General features: G+C 51.4%; 1 long non-coding RNA gene across 1 annotated transcript in view; it reads left to right on the top strand.

Moving 5' to 3' along the window:
- The first annotated feature begins 869 nt into the window (after positions 1 to 869).
- The window catches only part of LOC102954461, a 29,522-nt gene continuing 10,380 nt past the window's right edge, over positions 870 to 20,011 (top strand). The window contains exons 1-6 of the long non-coding RNA XR_006218534.1: positions 870 to 1,273; positions 2,647 to 2,714; positions 3,971 to 5,026; positions 6,028 to 6,173; positions 7,850 to 8,014; positions 8,628 to 8,798. This is a non-coding gene — a long non-coding RNA (uncharacterized LOC102954461). The remainder of the gene's footprint in view (positions 1,274 to 2,646; positions 2,715 to 3,970; positions 5,027 to 6,027; positions 6,174 to 7,849; positions 8,015 to 8,627; positions 8,799 to 20,011) is intronic.

The following is a 20,011-nucleotide window of genomic DNA, read 5'->3' as shown; positions in this document are numbered from 1 at the left end:
GGGGGCGGGCAGAGGCAGCCTGCCTGGATGTGGCACCCGGGCTCACGCAAACCTGTTAAACTTGGAGGTTCAAATCAAGGCCTGCTCGTGGATTGATTGGCTCATTGATTGATTCATTCTCTTCATAAGACTTCCTCTGACCCTTCCCAGCCCAAAGTGCTCTCTCCCTTCCCTGACCTTCCGTGGCCCCTCCATGCAGCCTCACTGTCGTCTCTTGCAACATCTCCCCGCTATCTCTTACTGGCCTGGCTGTTTTCCAGATGGCCCCTTGCCTCCTGTTCCATGTCCCGGTTCTCTCGCTGCCTGATCGCGTGGGAGGCTTTCCTTTCTGTCTCCACCTCTCAAAGTTCTGGCTATTGCTTAAGGGGCTGCTCAAAAGCCACCTCTTCCAGGAAGTCTTCCCAGGCATGTAATTCAAAACTCTCTTTCCAGGTGCTCCTTATTAGCACCCTTCAGTGTCTGTCCATTGACATAAGACAAGGCCAGAACTTTTAGCTTAGGTCCCGAGCCTTGTCTCTCATCCCTGCCTTCCCTGTCCCCCAGATAGGCCAGGGTGTCTCTTACCTCCACACAGAACCGAAGCTGTTTCTCTTGCCTGGAAAACTTTTCTCCACCCTGTCCCCAGGATGACGACACTTTAGGATTCTAAGACTCCGCTTATGTCTCCTGTACTGGTAAAGAGTTTCTTGGACTTCTCTTTTGGTCTGTATTCTGTGTTGTGCCATGCGCTAGTCTCATCCATAAGTCTGGTGACCCTGACTTATTTGCCTCTAAAGTCACAGTGCCTGGTACATAGCAAGTGCTCAATGAACATGGCATTGAAGAGTATTCTTCTATGTGTCCATCACAGCACCCAGCAGAGGCCGGGGCCCAGGCAAGTATATGGATGGGACGATTGATTCAAAGGTCTGTTTGTAGCAGTCTTGGGTTCTGGGATGGAGCCTTGAAGCTGGTGGAGCTGAGAATATGGCTCCTGCAGTGTGTGTGTGTGTGTGTGTGTGTGTGTGTGTGTGTGTGTGTGTGTGTATTCTCCGTGGGCATGCTTGTTGGGGTCTTGGTAGCCTGCCATGGGTGGGGGGAAAGCCTTAGTGCCCCAGAGGCTGATGCCTCTCCCTTGACATCCTTTTCTCCTGGACATCAGGATACCAGCCTACCAACTCCAGAGTCAACACCGGAGACGCTCCTGGAGGACGCTCCACAGTCACGGTCACGCACAGACTGCGTTCTGCAGTGGACCGGGGCACGGTCTTGGAGCTGCGTGGTCTTGCACCGGGTACCTTAGACAGGTTTCTGATACCTCACATCCTCTGGGAAACTAGCCATGCTGGGCTTCCCGTGTGCCAGGCCTTGGGTGAGGCCTCTGGGTGCAGGATCCGATTTAATTTTCATGACCACCCTTGTTGGCAGAGGGGAAACTGAGGCACGGAGTGGTTGAATTACTTGTCTTAGACCACGAAGCAGCCAAAGGGAGAGCAGGGGGATGGGGCGGAGCAACCTTAGCCACAGCCCATGCTCATGGGTGCTATGCCTGCTCCTTCTCACATAATAATGCCTCCTTGAGCCACTGGATTAATGTAAACAGGTGACATTTATGGCATGACTGCCACACAGCAGGCATGCAACCAGCGGAAGCTGACATTATCAATCTCTCACTCAGGCCTCTCAATGTAAAGGTGAGGAAACCGAGGCACGGTTCACATAAGTGACTTGATGGTCACGTCGCGAGTCGGGTGAGGTCTCCTGATGGCCGACTCTTTTCCTTATGTAAAAATGAGAAGGAAAGAGAATCTCACATTTGGGAAGAATCGAGGCAGAGAGGGAGGTGGTGGGGGACGGCGGTTGAAGACAGATGGGGAGCCAGTCCTTCCTCGTAACTTTCCCAACCACCAGTGAGGACGGTCCTGTTATCCCAATTTGCAGTCCTGCCAATCTGATCGCGGGGGGTGGGTGACTTTCCTGAGTCTGTCAGCTGGTGAAAGAGAGCAGAATTTGAACGTGGGCTTGTCTTTCTCCAAGTCCCGTGCTTTCTTCTGCATCGCTAGCCTAGGAGTGAGGTTGAAGATCAAGGTCAGAGTAGCCACAATTTGGACCGTCGCTTGTGGCAGGGAGTGGACCAGCTGCTGAGGTTGTTCCTTCTGAGTATCCAGAGAGCTCCCGGAGCTGGGGAGAGAGCGGTGTGGGGAGGAGTGGGCCCCAGGGGAAGAGGCAGCTCTTGAAAGTAGAGAGCTGCGTTTCTTTTTTAAAAAATATTTACTTATTTTTGAGAGACAGAGAGAGCACTAGCAGGGAAAGGGCAGAGAGGGAGAGAGGGAGACACAAAATCTGAAGCAGGTTCCAGGCCCCAGGCTGCCAGCACAGGGCCCCACGCCGGGCTTGAACTCACGAACCGTGAGATCATGACCTGAGCGGAAGTCAGATGCTTAACCGACTGAGCCACCCAGGTGCCCTAGAGAGCTAGATTTCTTCCTTGCAGTACTGAGGGAGCCAAGAGGTGCCATTTTGTCTCTGTGCATCCAAATAGCTTGGCTAGTGGGGTGACTTTCAAAGGGCAGAGAGTGACTTTGGACCCTCAGGTTGGAGGAAACATCTCATAAATCTTAAGTTTTATTTTGAAAATTCGTGCAGAATTTGCCTTGTTTCTCACAGTATACCCACATGTGCAAGAGGAATGGCTGAATCTAACTACATGAGCCCAGCTGAGCAGCCCAGATGAGGTATGCCAAGGGACACTGTCTTGGGCCACATCCTGTTCAACACCTACCAATGGCTAGAATGGACTTACTGCTCATGGGGTCCCTGTAAGACAGGTTGTGTTACCCCTTTTACAGGCCAAGTGATTCCCCCAGGGGGCTGAACCGCCTTGTCCCCGAGGGGCGTGTGGGAAAGTGGGAAGGGTGGACGGTTCAGGGAAGGTGAGAGGCAGGGTTTGCAAAGGCCTTGGCCAGGCTGAAATGGGCTCAAATTCATGCATAGCAAGATGAAAGGCAAGAGAGACCTTTGCTTGGGGTTCAGAATACCCACCAGACACACACAGGATGTGGGATACCTAGGTCAACAGCATAAGTGAAAGAGGCTGGGTTTTTAGTTGGCAGGAAGTCTCGTATGAGTCAACAGGGGGGAGGTGGCAGCCAGCAAAGCTAATGTCACTGTAGCATCCACCAAGTGGAGGTACAACGAGTGGGGGAGGGAGGAGATACTCCCGAGTCAGTCTACATCCAGGAAATGGAGCTCAGGTCTGGAAACCTGAGTCAGGGAAAGGGGCAGAGAGCTCACCGGGCTCTCTGACCCAGAGGCTGGGGGTGGAGAGGTGGCTCCTGGCTGCTGCTGGACACTCTCCTCGTCCTCTGGCATCCCCAAAGCGTATTAGTCTATTTCTGAACAATTACAGCCCCTTCTTGCTCTTGTCCGATTGCCTTGCCTGCCTCCAGAATACGCTACTCATTCAACTTCGGGTTTTATTCACGTAACCTGAGTACCTGTGGGGATTCCTTGTGACCTCGTTTCTACATGAAGTCACATTCAAAGAAGCCCAATCCAGCAAGCGAAAGAGAGAGCTTTCCATCTTCAGGCACACCTCTCAAAGAGATGAAAAAGAATGAGGTCCCTGTTTCCTTTTCTCTCTCACTATCTTGGGCTTCAAGTCTTCTTTAGAAACTTTGACTCTTCCAAGGCACCCCAAACCCTCCGGGCATCCATAATCGACCTGACACGCCATGACTCTCAACTTTCTGCATCCCCATTATACACAAAGGACTCAACACCTATGTCTTTTTTTTTTTTTTTTCCTTCTGGTCCCTCCTTCCCTACCCCCTCTATGTTCTTCTTGAGTTTTCTTTCCACTTCACTGCTGACCCAAATTCCTCCCTCCGACAGGGTGGGGGGGGGGACTCAGAGACTGATCTGGCAAGCCAGGATGCTCCCCCGCGACCTGGGTCTCTCCAGCACTGTCTGTCCCTTCCTTTCCTCCCAGGAACTGCGCTGGCCAAGATGGAGCTCTGAGGGAGCTGAATGAGAAGAAACAGAGCAGGCCAAGACCGCATTTTTGGAGCGTGGGGTGTGTGGGGCAAATATGGCGACGGGAGGGATGACGGGGACGTCGGGAACACTCCGCATGCAAAGTTTGTCCTGGGTGTTTGTCAGCACATGGTCGCTGTGGGTGGAAGAGCCTGGCCGCCCGTGCGTACAGATCCTACCTCAGATTGCCGTGTGATGGCTGCTTATAGTGAACAGCAGCAGACAGAGGGCCTCCCCCGAAAGTTCCCCATCACCTTGCATGGTTCATTTCCATGGCCATGGGCTCCTCTTCTCCACAGGGCTGACTCTCGTTTCTTTAATGGCATACCCTGAGATGTCCTGGGGGAAGGCTGGCTGGAGAGACAGCACTCACCACAGATTCCATGTGCCGGGCTACACTTCCCCGCCTCCTCTGCAGCTAGATTGGGGCCCCACGGCTTGTTCTGCCCAATGGGCCGAGACGAAGGCAATCGCGGGTTGATGTGCCTCCTCGTTTTGCCATAGGGACTTTGGACGCCCCGTGTTCCAGACGGCATGCCAAAAGGGGGAGGGTCTCGCAACTCACGGGGCACCTGATACGCGCAAGAAATAAACTTCCATCTCAAGATTGAGATTTCAGTCTTGTCACTGCCACATGGCCTGGCCTGGCCCCGTGAATAGTCAGAGCGTCAGAATTAACGGAGTAATTGCTATTCTTGAGCTCTTTAATGTGAGGAAGGAAGAAGCTGTCTCTGGAGCCACCCGGGGCAGCTGATTGACGCTTTCCCTGACTGTCATCATCCAGCACAGATGGCACTTCCTGTTTGGTAACACCTCACGTGGGCTTCTTCATCCCCCACTGACTCTGCCAGTCACCATCCTACACAGTCAAATGTGCACAGTATTAGAAGTTTGCCAAGAACACATCCTTGTGTCTGCCAAGGAGTGTCTGTTAGAGGAAGAGTATTCTAGCAGACGATGTTCAGAGGAGAAATGGACCACCCCAGGAGGCAGCAAACCCCTTGTCTCTGAGGTGAGCACGTGGAGGTTCGATGCCCGTCGGGGATTTGGGGGGAGGGGGCATGAAGATGAGACGCCATCCCAGAAAGGGGAGGGCTCGGTGTGGGAGGGCAGGCTGGACCAGATGATTTTTAAGTCCCGTGCAACCCTGAGAGTCTCCAGCCCAGAGTCTATTTCTTTTTTTGGAAAGTGGATGAATGGATAAGTTTTGGTCACTAAGAAAGTAAAGACCTTAGGAGATCAAATAGCCTGGCTTAACGAGCAAGTAAGTATCATAACACTAACATTATCCTTGCTTAAAGGTATATGCTCATGAGATCAACGTTCTCGGCTCCCCTGAGGTCGACAAATGGTGACGAGTAGTCACAAAGACATGTGAAGCATATCTGTAATTTACATGTCAACCGCAAGGAGAGCTGAGCTGAGGGAGGAGTCACAGCCTTGAGACAGACCAAAGTCATCATGATAACAGCCCCGTAATAAGGGCATCGGTGCTTTATCATGTGCAAAGTGTTCTCCGTGACATCCTGAGTGCTTCGAGATTACTATCTCAGAGCTTATTGTCATACATCATACATTATCATATATCTCTGAATTTATTATCATAGCCTCTGGAGGAGAACGGCTGCCATTCTCACTGTATAGATGGGCAGGGAGATTTTCAGAGATTGTTCCCACCCAGGAACACATAGCAAGTTCAGGGGGAAATCCCAAGACTTGAACCCAGATCCTTTGGTTGGAAGTGATGGATTTTAAAATAAAAGAGCATGTCTACTCCTGGCACTAGAAGGGACCAAGCTCCATTCGCATGCTCCTTGGTTCCTGAGGGATTTCTGCTTTCAGTGTGCAAGATTGTGTGGGGCAAGGTAGAGTGAGGATAAGGATAGCCCTGAACTGCTTAGAGGAAGAAGGATTTTTTTTGGGGGGGGGGGGAAGCAATGAACTGAGGCACAGAGTGCAGGAGTTCAGACCCTAACTCTTTGTTTGACCCATTTCACATCCATGGCACCCCAGTTTCCTCATTTGACAACGGGAAGAAAGATGCTGACCCACCTTGAAGAATTTCCGTGAGGACCCAGTAAGAAGACGGGCTGAAAACATTTCGAAAACCCTACAAAGACCAAAGTTGTCATTTCAAGAAGGAATTCATTCAGCGGCAGGTAACAGGGGCTCGGCTACAGATGGTTTTAACAGATGCAGCGTTATTTTTCCCTGGACACAAGAGTAGCACAGGGCAGGGTGGCAGGTGATGGGATTATGCCGTGGAGGGCCTGGCCTTTCTGTTTTCCTGTTCTCCCTTTATCCTCTTGCTGCTACCTTATAAACACAAGATGGGTGTCCTATCTCCAGGGTTGCATGCCAGCTCCAGGCAGGACAAAGAAGGGAGACAGAGGAAGAACCGGAATGAAGAATGGGAAAGTCTTCTTAGGAATGCAATAGCTCATTGGCCAGAAGTGCAATCAAATGGCCGGGTTCTAGATATGCGGGAGGCTGGAGGCGTGAGCACTTTGTGGAGGTGTGACCCGGAACAAATCCAAGGTTTTGATGGAAACGAGGGAGAGGCTGGGACCCACAGCGGGTGGCGGCCCGCAGTGCCTGCCATGGCTCCACTACTGAGACGGGCGCTCAATTCACAGGGATCATTTGACCTCGGTCTCTGGACAGAGTGAAGGCAAATTGGGTTGCCTCATGCCTGGAAGAAAAAATGGATCTACAGGATCCCGCTGTCAGGATGGGAAAGGGAAGTGGGCCGCGGATAGAGTAAGGCTGAGTGCGGCTGCGGGTCTGGGCATCTCCACGGTGTCTCTCCCCCCACCTTCCCCTGCCCCAGGCTCTGTTTCCTTAGCCTCCTTCCATGGGGCTGGGCCCGGGCGGGCTGAATTCGAGGAGCTCATCTCTAGCCTCTGTGTTTGTGTACGTCTCCACCCGAAGATGTCTAACCACAGACTTCCTCTTGACTCCTGGCAACAGAGAGAAAACAAAACCGCAGCAGCTTTCATTGCTGAAAACACAAAACTGCCTCCTTTGCCTAATAAGCCCAGACGGAGGAGCTTTATTTCTGCTCGCGACTCCAGGCCAAGGAGTCTCGGGTGGGCAGTCACATCGCCAGACTGTGCGGTGGGAACAAGCCACCTGCTGGGGGGCGGGACCCCGAGCTCCAGGAGCCTGCGTTACTGGCCGGCGGGGCTCCAGGGAGACCCTCACGGATCAGGGGGCTCTCACCTGCCCCAAGATACCATTGGCCTCTCCCTCCCACCAACTCTGGTTTCAAAGCCCTTGTTTGGTGTATTTTTTTTTTTTTTATCCCCTTCTCTTAGTTTCTGGGCTATTAATTTCAGCTATTGGTCAATTCCCATTTTGTGCTTTCCTTTTTTGTTGGCTTATTTTTCTAATTCCTTATGATGCGTATTCAGCTCCTTTATTTTTAGTCTTTCTTCTTTAATAAGGAAGGCGTTTCAGGCCATAATTTCCCCCTGAGTTGAGCTTTTTTGGGGGTTCTGTAGGTTTTGAAATAAAATGTTCCTCTTTTCATCTGTTTCTAGATGGTTTTTGAGTTTCGTTTTAATATTTCTTGTGATCCATGGGTTATCTAGACCTCTGTTTGTTAATTCCCAAGCACTTAAGAATATTTTCAGCCACATTATTTTTTTATTTAAAAATTTTGGATTACAGTCAGAGAATGCGACCTATAGACTCTCCAGTTTTAAATTAAAAGATTTTTTTCTCTGTGTCCAAGTATGTGGTCGAACTTTATAAATGTTCTATGGGGAAGGACAAGCTGAGCTGGTGAGACCAGCAGAAAAGAATGATGTTCTAAAATGTTCTTGTTCTGCAGATAAGTCGCCCAGTTTCGAATCTTGCTTCTACCTGTCTCCAGCTGTGTGTCCAAGGACGAAACGGAGTATTTTTTTTTTTTTTGAGAATTTGTTTTCCATCTTTAAAATGGGAGCAAAAGGAATATCCACCTCTTAGCATTTCTGCGAAGATGGTGTGAAATTGTGTAAGTAAACAGTACATATGCCCTATTGCTATTTTTATTGTTGGTTTGTTATTTTTGCAGAAAGGGAGGAACCTTTACTGTTAGTGCCCTAAGCTTTCTCCCTGCCCCAGAACTGTGGCTTCTGGTTATCGAGAGGCCTGGCAGGAAAGAGGAAATGGACGGCTCAGGGAAGCCACCACCGTCCTTGTGAAGGGAGCCACCTGAGGTGGGGGCCACTTGCCCAAGCAAAAACAGCGATTTGGTGGCAAGGCCAGGTTTCAACCTCAGGTCTCAACTGACCAGTCCCTCTCTCTCTGCTGGCGGTCACTCTGTAGTTTCTCTCTTGAAAGAAGAGACTGTTGACCAAAGGTTGGCCTCTGGGATAAGGGAGGGGCTGGAAGCTTCTGATGGGTGGCCACCTCTGAGCGTTGCCTTATTACAGCTTTGCCGTCTGGGAAGGGCGACTCTGAGGTCAGCAAGCTCCAGGAGAAGCTAGAGAAAGAGGGTTGGTTGGGAGCGGTTGGCTGCTTCGGGCACTGCTGTTTCACGGCTCGGTGGGGGGCAGAGGGAATCGCAGAACAGAATTACGAGGCAGGGGGTGTCTGGGCTCTCTGATTTGGGCCATTGATCTTAGGAGCAAGACCATTCATTCGCTGAGGATTCCCTGTTTCTATCAGCAATCATGTAACCATGCTGTGTTTGGACCATGCGTGGACAAGGATGCCTGTAACATATATGGATTTGTCTAGGCAGCGGGACTCTGACTTCAGATAGGAGTGTGTGCCGTGGGCTAGGCTGCCGGCAGGTAAGGCCTGGGATTGGCTCCTCCATATAAAATCTAAAAAAAAAAAAAAAAAAAAAAAAAAAAATTATAAGGCCTCTAATGATTATTATGAAAATTAAGTAAGTCAATGTTTGCAAAAGTGCCTTGTAAATCGCAGCACAAATACCGAAGAAAGTCATGGTGTGTAGAATTTGGTCTGAAAATGCTAGCTGACGCTTGACTGTGTCCCCAGCTCTTCGCTGGAAGCTGCAGAGAAACCAAATGGGGTTAAGCCTTGTTCGCCCATCGTGGGGCTGGTGGGCTTTCTCAGCGTGAAAGCCTTTCCCTGCCCCTTCCTTCGAACACGCTTTGATTAAGCACCTATTATAGGCCAGGTTCTGGGCTAGAAGCTGAATAGTATGGTGATCACTGTCTCCTAGGGGACAGACGCTGAGCAAACGGGTAGGTTGCAAAGCCCCGCTGGGTAGCCAGGGATTGTCACAGAGAAACAGATGGGTTCAAAGGGCACCAGGCAAGCCTCTGAGCCTCGTTGCATCATCTCTAAGATCCGGATGGGTGGCCTGAACATTCTCTTGGAAATCGGTAGCTTGGTTGGAGAGAGTAACCACGAGGTGGGGTGGGCGAGTGGACAGAGGCCAATTTACACCGGACCTAGCACTGGGGAAGAGGGAAGCAGTGGTGATCTTGGCCCTTGGAGAGTCCATAGTGCAGTGGAAAGACAAGAAAGCAGCCAGTGACAGCGTAGTCTGGTCTGAGTTTTGACAGGCTAAGTGAGGCCAAGAGGTACGGGAGCCCAGAGGAGGAACCCTTTTCCCCAGCCTGGGAAGTTGGAGTGGAAGTTAGCAAAGCAGAGACGCAAGCTAAGGGAATTCTAGGCAGAGGGAACCGAATGAGCAAAGGCATGGAGTTCTATCCAGCTAAGACACAGAATCTGAAATGGGGAGCGATAAGGCTGCAGGAGGTACACAGTGAACTTGAACGCCGTGGTGGGGAACTTGAACTTTACCTTGTATGTAGCGGGGAGCTACTTTAGATGCAGAAGCATGAGATAAAGGATTAATCAGGCTTTGCCACCAGGATGGCAACTGCGAGTGGGTCCAGGGGAGGCAGGCCGCAGAAGTCCTAGAGGCCAACGTGAAAGGCACTTGTCTGGGGTTGAGCCCATCGTACAGCAAGTCTAGAGTGCCATTGAACTTCCACGGACTCAGCGGCAACCTTCCCCACACAATGCCCCCTGCCTTGCTCCGGTCTGGGGAGGATGGGGCCCCGAGCTGAGAACGCTCCTGCAGGGCCCAGGCCTTCAGAACAGCCCTCCGGGGGGATGGCCCCCTCCAGCCTCGATGGGCTAGTTCAGGCTGCTTTACCTGGGGCCCATTTGGCTGCAAGGGACATTTTGCTCAAGCCAAATGATGACCTTGTGGAAAGGAGGTGGCGAAGTTTCACAAAACCCAGGGGTGAAAGCTTCAGCCCCGCTTCTGAGGAACTAAGAGTCCAAAACTGCAGAGTCCTGCCTAAGGCTCTTTTCCCACACTCGCGGCTCTCCTTCCTCCTTCTTCTCTCCATCTGAGGGCCAGCTCTCTCTGGTAGAGGAGAGCCCCACTGCCCGGCTTCTCCTCCTCACCGCCAAATGCCCCGTAGTGGCGGAGGAGAGGACCTCCCTCTGGTCGCTGGGATCCGGGCAGTCTGAGGGGCTGTGCCTCGGGGCAGGGGGCCTGGGGCCAAGAAAGGGGGTGTGTCCTAGACAGCAGGGCTCCAGAGCCTACTCCTCTGGGTCTGTTGGGGGGTGGGCTTGTGGGTGGGAGGGGTGCCGGCGCTGGATTGGCCCCCAAGGGCTGTCCGTTCTATTAGACCCGGTGAGCCTGCCCTCCAGGTGCACAGTAGTCAGAATCCACAGAGACCTCCACTCACCTTTTCAGGAAGGGAGACAGACCAGAAAAATCCCCATGTTTGCTACTGTGGACAGTGAAAGCAGATAAGTAAAGGGTCTGAGAAGAGCCTGCCTTGGGGGTGGTGGGCAGGGGTGCAGGAGGGCTGGGCCCTTTTGCTACGGGCTTGGGGAGCCGGTTCAGAGCCCGGCGACCTGGCAGGAGGTGGCCGATCTTGGAGGAAGAGGCTGAGGCCCCTAGGGCTGGAGGCTAACGGGGGCAGAGCCAGCATCTTGGGGCTGAGGAGGGGCCCAAGACTTCTGGGGTGGGCGTGCGAGGTTCCTTTGTTTCCGATGCCCCGTGGACTTCACACGGCACCAGCTGGAGGAACCAGAGGCCATTGGGTGGTTTTCCCCAAATGTGGAGGAGTCTCTCCCCTCCCCCACCTCTGGTGTTGCTAGAAGCTGGGCTTCCTGGGGGTTCTCATAAACTCAGGAGGCTCTGTAATCGTTTCCATATAGAATGGTTTCCCTGAATAGCGAAGGAGGCCAGCTGTAGCTGATGGAACACAAAACAGCATGCGCTGCTGGGGGATAAACGTGAACGCCTATCCCTGTGCCTGGCACGCCACCCCCCCCCCCCCGTCCCCCCAACTCCAGGAGGGAGGAGGTTGCCCAGTGGGTAAGCACGTGGCCTCTGGTCTCTGCACCACACGCTTCAACTCCGGCACGATTGCTCACCGGTCGAAACCCCAGGCACATTACTCAAATCTTGCCGGGTCTCAGTTTTCTCTCCTGTGAAATGGGCATGACGATAGCCCGAAGAAAGGTTGTGGTCCTCAGGATTTAATGAGACACCTGGAATAGCACGCAGCACGGGTGTCTGGATGGGCTCACTAACACTAGAGGTTTCGATGGTCACTGTCCCTGTTTTCGGCACGTGCCGCAGGGCTCAGCCCAGTCCCTTGTGGTTTCTCTATTGGTTTCCAGTGTGGTTACAACATACCTGATGTGCTAACCATCCCCACGTCCTCCGTGCTTGCTAAACTCTCCCCACAACTTGCTTGGGCTCTTTCCTCCTCTGGGAACCCTCCTTGTGAGAGCTGCCCGGCCACGACCTCACCGCTCCTTGGGGTGCTGCCCGACCCGCCCTCCTTCCTGAAAGCGTGCCGCAGATCCGGGAAGGAATTCGCCACTTCGCCTCCAACTCCCCAGGCTCAGAATTTCCACGAATCTCTGTGAGAGGGAGGCAGCAGCACGCAGCACGTCACGTCACGGTGCAGCTCTAGGGTGGCACAGCTGTAGCCCTAGCTGTGTGACCTTGGCTTGCCTGGGCCTCAGTGTCCTTGCGCGCCACATGGAGACAAAGCTTTGTTCACAGGGCTGTTGTAAGACACGGAAAGCGGAGACAATGCCTCCTGGCACCTATGAAGGGCTCACAAAAGATTGGATATTTCTATAAAAATAATCTCCAAAAGCCTGGCTTTTAATGGCTGCGATATCTACTGTGTGGGTAGATCATAATTTCATTAACCAGCCCCTTGTTGTTGGGCATTTAGACTGTTTCCACTCTTTCGCTATTGTAAATAATGCTGCGGTGAACATCTTGTATATAAATCTTTCTGTTTATCTCTGCTTCTTTAAAAGAGCTCCCCAAAGATTGCTTGTCTTAGAACAAAGCCCCTGCCCCCCAGACTTTCCAGTGATGCCCTTTGAAATAAAAGCAAAGCCTATTTTCCACCAGGGAAAGGAACATATGGAACATGTTAACCAAGAGGTGGTTCAGGAGGAAGGTAGAAATAGGTTCAAGATGGGTTTGGATCCATTTCAGGATGTCTGACACAAAGCCAGTGATACAGCTCCCCTCGAGCCTCCTTTCCCGGAGCGAGGCAGAGGCTGATCCTCGGGGACCACTGACTTCTTTCTTTGAGAGAATTCCAAAGGGCTTTGATGTTCTTGGCGTGGGAGAAGCAACAATGACAGATCAATAAACGAAGCCAGAATGTGTGGACAATCCGGGACTCCTCCAGCCGGTAGGGGGCGATATCGCCTGCTTCTGTCTTCCAGTTGGGCCTAGGGTTTCTCCCTAACAAGGACTTCCTTTGTTGTTGTCTTAAAACTTTGGCTTAGGCTTTATATATTTCTCTCGCCTGTTTTCCTTCCTCTTCTCCCACCTACGCACTTTTCAGAATCACTTTGGGTTGCCATTCATTCATCCCCTTCCTTTGGGAGAAATGTACTGCGTGCGTCCCCTAGGCCAGACATCAAGATTGTGTTCAGACTTTCTAAGACCTAGACACGCTTGCTCTGGAAGCTCCGACTCACACGGATCAAATGTATTGCAATTCACCCATATTCCATATGAGGTATATTTTTTCTGTGAAGAAAAATAAGGATTATATTTTATAACGTCACTTTTGAAATTATTTGGCTACAAGTAATTCGTTCCATCTACGGCCGGCTTTGATTTCGCAGCAGTTATGGGGGTGCTCGAGAATTCTTGCAAAGTGAGAAACATCTAACCTGCACGTCGTTCTCAAAGACAGTGAGATTTTTATGAAGTTTTAGGAATGCTAAATGAAACCATTAATGCGGTTGATGTAATATTCTGTTTTGTGGACGTTTCAGTAAAATTTTATTCATTTCCATTGCAAAGCTTTTCCTTCGTGTTTGGGATCCAATAATTTTGTTTTCAGGTCTACAGACAGTTTTTAGGGATCTCTGAAAAGTTCCCAGGCCCTGTAACCGTGCCCAGTGCCTAGCAGAACCCTCTGTGAGGCTCGGGCACGGAGAAACGGAAGAGTTGGGACAGTTTTTACAGAGTTCCCAGGCCATCGAGTGGCACACTAATTTAGGTAAGCGTTGCTATAACGGAGTGTGAGCGGGACACAGTGAAAGTATCATTTGCTCTAAGTTGAGACTCCAGGGGGAGTCAGTGAAGACTTTCAGAGAGCAGGTGCGTCCGAGCCAGAATATGCGACTGGCGAGCAGTTTTCGAAGCAGATACCAGTGGGGAGGGTGTTGCGGGCAGGCGGCACAGCACATACAAAGGGGGTGGCCGGGAAAAGAACCTCTGCCTATGAACAAGCCAGCTGACCTCTCAGTGCTGCCCACACCGATCGCTAGGGCGTCGTTTTCCAGACCAGCGGCACTGGTGTTGGCAAGGCGGTCGTAGGCACCCCCCCCGGACCTCCTCCGTATTAATAGGATCCCTGGCACTTTGAATGAACCCCAAGATCTGAGAGGCAGGCTCTAGTTCCAGCTGGATCGGAGCTAGGCCTCCTCAGGGATTGGGGCTGTGGGAGACGGGGAAGGTGGTGGTCGGCCCGCGGAACTGCAGCCCCGACAGAGCGGCAGGCCAGCTGTTTCAAAAGTTGTTTTCAAGTTTGGCCTGCGAGCCCGTCTGGGGCGGGGGGCGGGGGGGGGGCGGCCAGACAGTTCGACGATTGTTGGAGGGCTGGGCTTTTCTGTTTGGAGACTCCTCCATGCACTGGGCCCACACTGTCCCTTCTGCTGGCCTACACTCCAGACAGCCTGTCTTGCCTGTTGGCTCCCCTGGCCGGTGCATCACCGATTACCTAATAGACTGTAGGCTGTGTGCGTAATTTATTCCTGTGAGTAATTGATCACATTAGGATGAGCAGGGGAAGTACCAGGGAGAGAAGGGAGAAGAAGCATCAATAACCAGGGGAAGGAAAACTGCTACAGTCAGCTAATTAGATATCTCTCTTGAGCAGCTCTTTCAACATGATGGCCCATCCCGCCGCTGCTGGCTGAGCACCCCCTCCCCCTGCCCCCACGCGTGGAGGGGCTCTCTGACGGGTGAGGACTAGAGCCAGGAAACTTGGCTCATAGGCCGGGTAATCTTAGGCAAATTACTTCTCTCTGGGCCTCAGTTTTATTGACTTACAACATGGGGAAGGCTGGATCAGTGGTTTCCAAACATGGCTGATAGCGGAATCACCAGAGGTGTTTTAGAAAATATCAACCCCAAGGTCGCTGAGACAGGAGGTACGGAGAGAGGCCAGGAAGCCGCGCGATAATGAGCGCCTCCTCCGACTCTGACGCGGTTGGTCCGACAGAAATGCGGGAACCCCTGGGTGGGAAAGATAACCTCGGAGCTCCTGGCCTGCTCTGACGTTTCCAGGTCATTGGTAAGGATGGATGCCTCCACGACCCCTTCGGAGCGTGAGGACGGTGCTGTGGAAAAGAGACTAGACGGGCCAGAGACCCTTTATCTACTCCTGGCTGTCAAGAATTCACTCTGTAATCAAGGTTTCTCCCTGAGCCTCACCGAACCCACCGCTAGGCTTTTATCCGAGCGCCATGTCGCCGTGTGCCCGGGAAGATTTCAAAATACAGCGGACTGGCTCCCCTCGTCCCTAGAGTCTGCCGTAATATGTATGCGGTGGCTCAGGATGTTGTGTGTTTAAAGGCTGCCGGGCGATTGTGAAGATCAGCTGGCTTCATAAGGCAGCGACCTGTCCGAAGGCATCGCGGAACGGGACGCTGGAAGACCACGGGACTGGGCAGCATCCGGTTGGAGGAGGCCACTGCCACGTTGGCAGGAAACACGGACCGTAAAGAGCCCCGGGCAGATCCTCACGCTCCTGTTGGTCTCTGTGCGAGTGTAGGCAAAGCCCACCGGTCACGCACTCCGGCGCGAGCAGAAGACCTGTCTCCCAACCGGTGCTTTTACGAATAGGAGCAAGTCACAAGAGCAACATGAATGTGTTCCTTTGTCTGGAACGTTCCTTTGTCTGGAGCGTCCACGGTAGCGCCTTCCATCCTCCCAGCCCAGTTGTGAGGATTCAGTGGACCCACTCGAAGCCTGTGCCCTATGAGCGGTCTCTGCGAGAACTGCCCGCTTCATCCCAGTTCCCCCCCGGCCCTGGGACCGGCGGGAACTGGGCTGGTTGACTGTTAACCTCTCTCAACCCGCCGTGGAAGCAGGACTTGGGAGACGGCCCACGAGGAGACAGACTCCCGGCTTTCGGTCCAGGTGGAAACTTCTGGAATTCCTCCTCTCCACACGGCCAGCTGCATGGCCCAGCGCTTTCGTGTTTTCTCTCATCTCTTGGGGCCGCACATGACAGCCCCAGGGCCGGCTAGCCAGTGAGACTGGAGCCAGTTTCCAGGGACTGAAGTCTCTCAAATCTGTCCCATTCTCTTCATCCCCTTCCCCATCACCTAACCCAAGGTACCTTCGAGGGACCGTTATTGCCCTCTGCAGATGTGTTCTCCTCATAGCAGCCAGAGGGGTCCTCTTATGATATAACTTAGGTCATGTCATTAGTTTTGACTGGCTTCCCATTCTCACTGGATTAGATCTAAACTGGCGTGTAAGGAATACCCTGGAACGGCTTCTCATTCTCTTTGCCTGAACCCCACACTTCCCCTTGTTTACATGGCCCTGTACAAACTGGCTTCCACGTCTCATCTCACTCCAGGCTACCTACCCTTACTCGCCTTGGGAGGCAGAAACATCGCTATGTGTCTTCCCAAGCTGTTTATTGCCTTCCTGTGCACATGGCCAGACACCGTCCCCCCCTCCTCGCGGTAAGGCGGGGCCGTATCTCGGAGTTCTTGTCAATGGAATATGAGTGCAAGTGAGATGCATCACCTCTGGTCTTGGCCCCCAAAGCTTTTTCTTTTTGCCGTTGACTGCATGCAGAAGCCGTAATGGACCACTCCAAGGAGACGTCGGAGGATGGCAGGGAGCTTGGGTTTTGAGCAACCGAGCAAAAGATCTCCAACCAGACACCCGATTGGTTCTGAGGAGAAAAAGGGATACACTAATATTGTCTGAAATCACTGAGATTTGGGGTTGGGTGCTCCAATGGCCCGACTCATCGCCTGTTCTCTGTTCCTGGAATATGTTAAGGCACTTTGTGCTTCTCCGAGGCTGTGTCCTCTGCTTGGAATGCTTTTCCTGACCATTCCTCACATGCTTGCGTCTTTAGCCGCTAGGTCTAAAACTCACCACCAGCTCTTAGCCTTCATCTGTGTTCTTGTCTTTTTTTTTTTTTTTATAGAACTTTTTACAACTTGTGTGTTGTTTTTCTTAACTTTGGTTTCCATTGTGCTCCCCACTAGAATGTGAGCCTCCAAGGGCATGAATCAAGTCTGTCTCACCCCCCCAGCATATATCCCGTGCTGAACAAAGTGTCTGACAAAAAGTAGGCAGTTAACAACTATTAGCTGATGGATTGAATGAATGAACCAATTATGTGTGATTCAGCTCAGTTCATTTCGAATATTTCCTGGGCACCAACTTTGTGCAAGGCACTTTACACACATATAATGCATTCTCTACTCAATTCTCATTAAAATCCTAGTGGGGAGGTAAGATCATTACCCCCACTTTACGTAAAGGCATCAAGAGGCATTGGTAGCACCCATAACCCAGGTCCTTCACAATGGCATTCTCCAGCCATCATCTTGTCTCTGAAAGGTAGGTCTTATGGTCTCCGTTTTACAAAAGGAAAAACTCATGCTCAGACAGACTGAGTCACTTTCCCAAGGTCATGCAGCTAATGAGGTCATGCAGCTGGGATTTAAACCCAGGTCCAGGGGGAGGGAATGGAAGAGAATGGGGACACGCCTCTCTTACAGTGCTATTCTTCCTGACAGCCTCATTAGAAAGCCCCAAAGAATATCTGGAACATGGGTGGAAATGAAGACTGGATTTCTCCAGAGTCCCATGAGCTCGGTTTGCAACGGGATTTCATTTTAAATGCAGGACCGTCTCTCTCCCATGGCGCCTGGGATGAGGGGGCGCCATTTTGTATCCTGGGAATACAGCTCCCGTGACCTTGTGTGAGCCAGGCTGGCCTGGCCACCACCGATAAGCTGGAGGCATGAGTGCCCAGGTTCATCTGGGGAGAGCAGCCGGAGCTGTTGATAGGCAGAGAAAATCTGTGATTAATTATGGCAGATGAAAGTATGAAGTAATGAATCCTTCTTGAGGGCTGGGCAAGCTGAAGAGCCTCACTCTCTGGATGCATGTGGAGACTGCACAGCCCCTTCTGAAACCAGCAGTAAACTTTAATGGCTGCAAGTTCTGTGACTTGGCGGGCTGCGGATTGGATGGCGCATAGAACTCATGAATTCTCTGGGGTGGGAGCTAATTAGGGTGCAATTTTTCAATTATGGAACATTGAGCGAGCCTCTCCCCAGACCCCCCCCACCATCCCTCAATGGATACACTCCATTTGTCTGTTTTCCTTTATTTCTTAATCATTTGATGATATGACAGCAATTATTTGTCATTTGGAAGAGAAAATCGTCACGGAGCTATTGTTTCCCTCCCCAAGCCCCAGCTCTTCTGTGGAGATGGTTACATTTGATAAATGGTCTGCGTTCCCGCCGCTCCTCCCCCAACCCCCACCCGGGGTTGGTGTGGCAACAGGAAAACATTAGCCTGTGACGCGCCTGCTCTGATTGAAACGCCATTTGTAGAAAGGCATGGAAAAGCAGGATCCAGTTTAAAAGAGCCGCAGCCCGGAGCTCTAGGCCCACCCACGTCACCTAGGTTGAGGCTGTGGGACATTTGCTTTGGGAAATTTGGTCACTTCTCTGAGCTAATAAGCCCAGCGTCAGGATCAGGAATGCAAAACAGAAATGGAACAAAAAAGAAAAAAAAAAAAAGGCAAAGAAAAAAGCAGCACTCCGCCAGAAATGGGAACACTTAAATGACTTTGTTTAAATGTCATGGTACTCTCAAAACCCTGTTCTCATATGTATGCAAGTTAATTAAATGGAAAAATGTCAAATTAGTTGCTTAAAATATTAATGGCAGGAATTATCCCAGATTCTAGAGCAGGCAGTGCAGAGGAAATGAACCTTTTAGGGCTTAACCCTTTTTTGGGTCACCCTTCTCGCACAAAATAGATCTTTCTTTTAACCATGGGAATCTCCGTGACTACCAAAGAGTTTTGTGGGTTTCAGGATCCAAGCTTTCGGTGGGGGGTGGCGGGTGGGGAGAGAGTTGCCCTGCAAATCCGCCTGGAATACAGAACTCACTAGTGGCATTTATTCCTGTAGCACTGGTTTTTTCATGGGGGATTTGAGGTTTCCGGGAAGGCCCAATGATCCTGAACATGTCCCAGTGGTCTGTTCTGGGGTCTGGGTAACTTGCCATTTTTTCTTTTGGTTTTTGAAGGGTATTTTGGTTTACAGAACCCAGTAAAATGCAAAATAGGAAAGGCTTGCACAAAGAGGGGCACCCGTGTTCTACTCACCAAATGTTTATTCAGTACCAACGGGGTCTAATGGCTGTGCTGACCAAAATGGTGGGAAGAGGGAGAGCCACAGACTCAAGGGCTTTGAATCCAGCAGGGAGAGGCCGCAGGGCCCCAGTCTGGTCTCATGGTAGCCTGTGGGGAAACTTAAGCCTCAAGAAAACAAGAAACGTTCCAAATGCCACACAGCTATTGAGTGCTGATAAGGCTCATCTATTCATGCACACAGTTTCTGCCCACCTCCCCCAGGGACTTCCATATATTAGGGGACAGCAGGGCAAATAGATACAGGCCCATGCAGGCCACATGCCTAACACCGTAGGAGGAAGGGCAGAGGATGGACGACAGGGACACGGTTATCAGGGAGACCTTGCCTCTATCAGCCAAAGAGCATTTACCACTGACGATGGCAGCCAGCTCTCCATTCTGGCAAAGGCAGGCAGGGAAGGAAGGCAAGGCCTGTCTGTTGAGAAATTACGGCCGGTCACCGCCTCGACATGCTCAGAAGCATCTTGCGGAATTCGATCGGTTCAAGCCTGACAGATGTTATCCCTCTTTTACAGTTTAGGAAAGCAGGAGACCCTCTTGGCAAGGGAAAGTGGCCGAAATGAGTCCACAGGAATTTGTAATCCTACAGTGGCCAGTGGGGTTTCGGTTTAATTGCAAATTAGCAGTAGAAATACCCAATAATAGAGGTAGGGCCCAGTTTCCAAAAGGGGTATCATCAGAAGGAAGGAGGAGATATTCTGAGTTGCCCTGTGAGAAAAAATTCCAAAAAACGTAGGGAACCCCTATCTATCTGTATTTTTAAATTTTTTTAATGTTTATTTACTGTTGAGAGAGAGAGAGAGAGAACGCACGCACGTGAGCGGAGGAGGGACAGAGAGAGAGGGAGACACAGAATCCGAAGCAGGTTCCAGGCTCTGAGCTGTCAGCACAGAGCCCGACGCGGGGCTCAAGCTCACGAGCCATGAGATCATGACCTGAGTTGAAGTCGGACGCTTCACCGACTGAGTCACCCAGGTGCCCCCAAGAACCCCTACATATGTTTATCCTTTTTTGTATCAGCCAGTGTAGCAAGTTGTATCATGGACCCCAAATACATTTCCATCTTAATCTCCAGAACC

Source organism: Panthera tigris, chromosome B3 (genome assembly GCF_018350195.1).
Source record: "Panthera tigris isolate Pti1 chromosome B3, P.tigris_Pti1_mat1.1, whole genome shotgun sequence".
Classification (NCBI taxonomy): domain Eukaryota; kingdom Metazoa; phylum Chordata; class Mammalia; order Carnivora; family Felidae; genus Panthera; species Panthera tigris.
The sequence above is the reverse complement of the archived record's forward strand: the minus strand, read 5'-3'. Positions and strand labels throughout refer to the sequence as shown.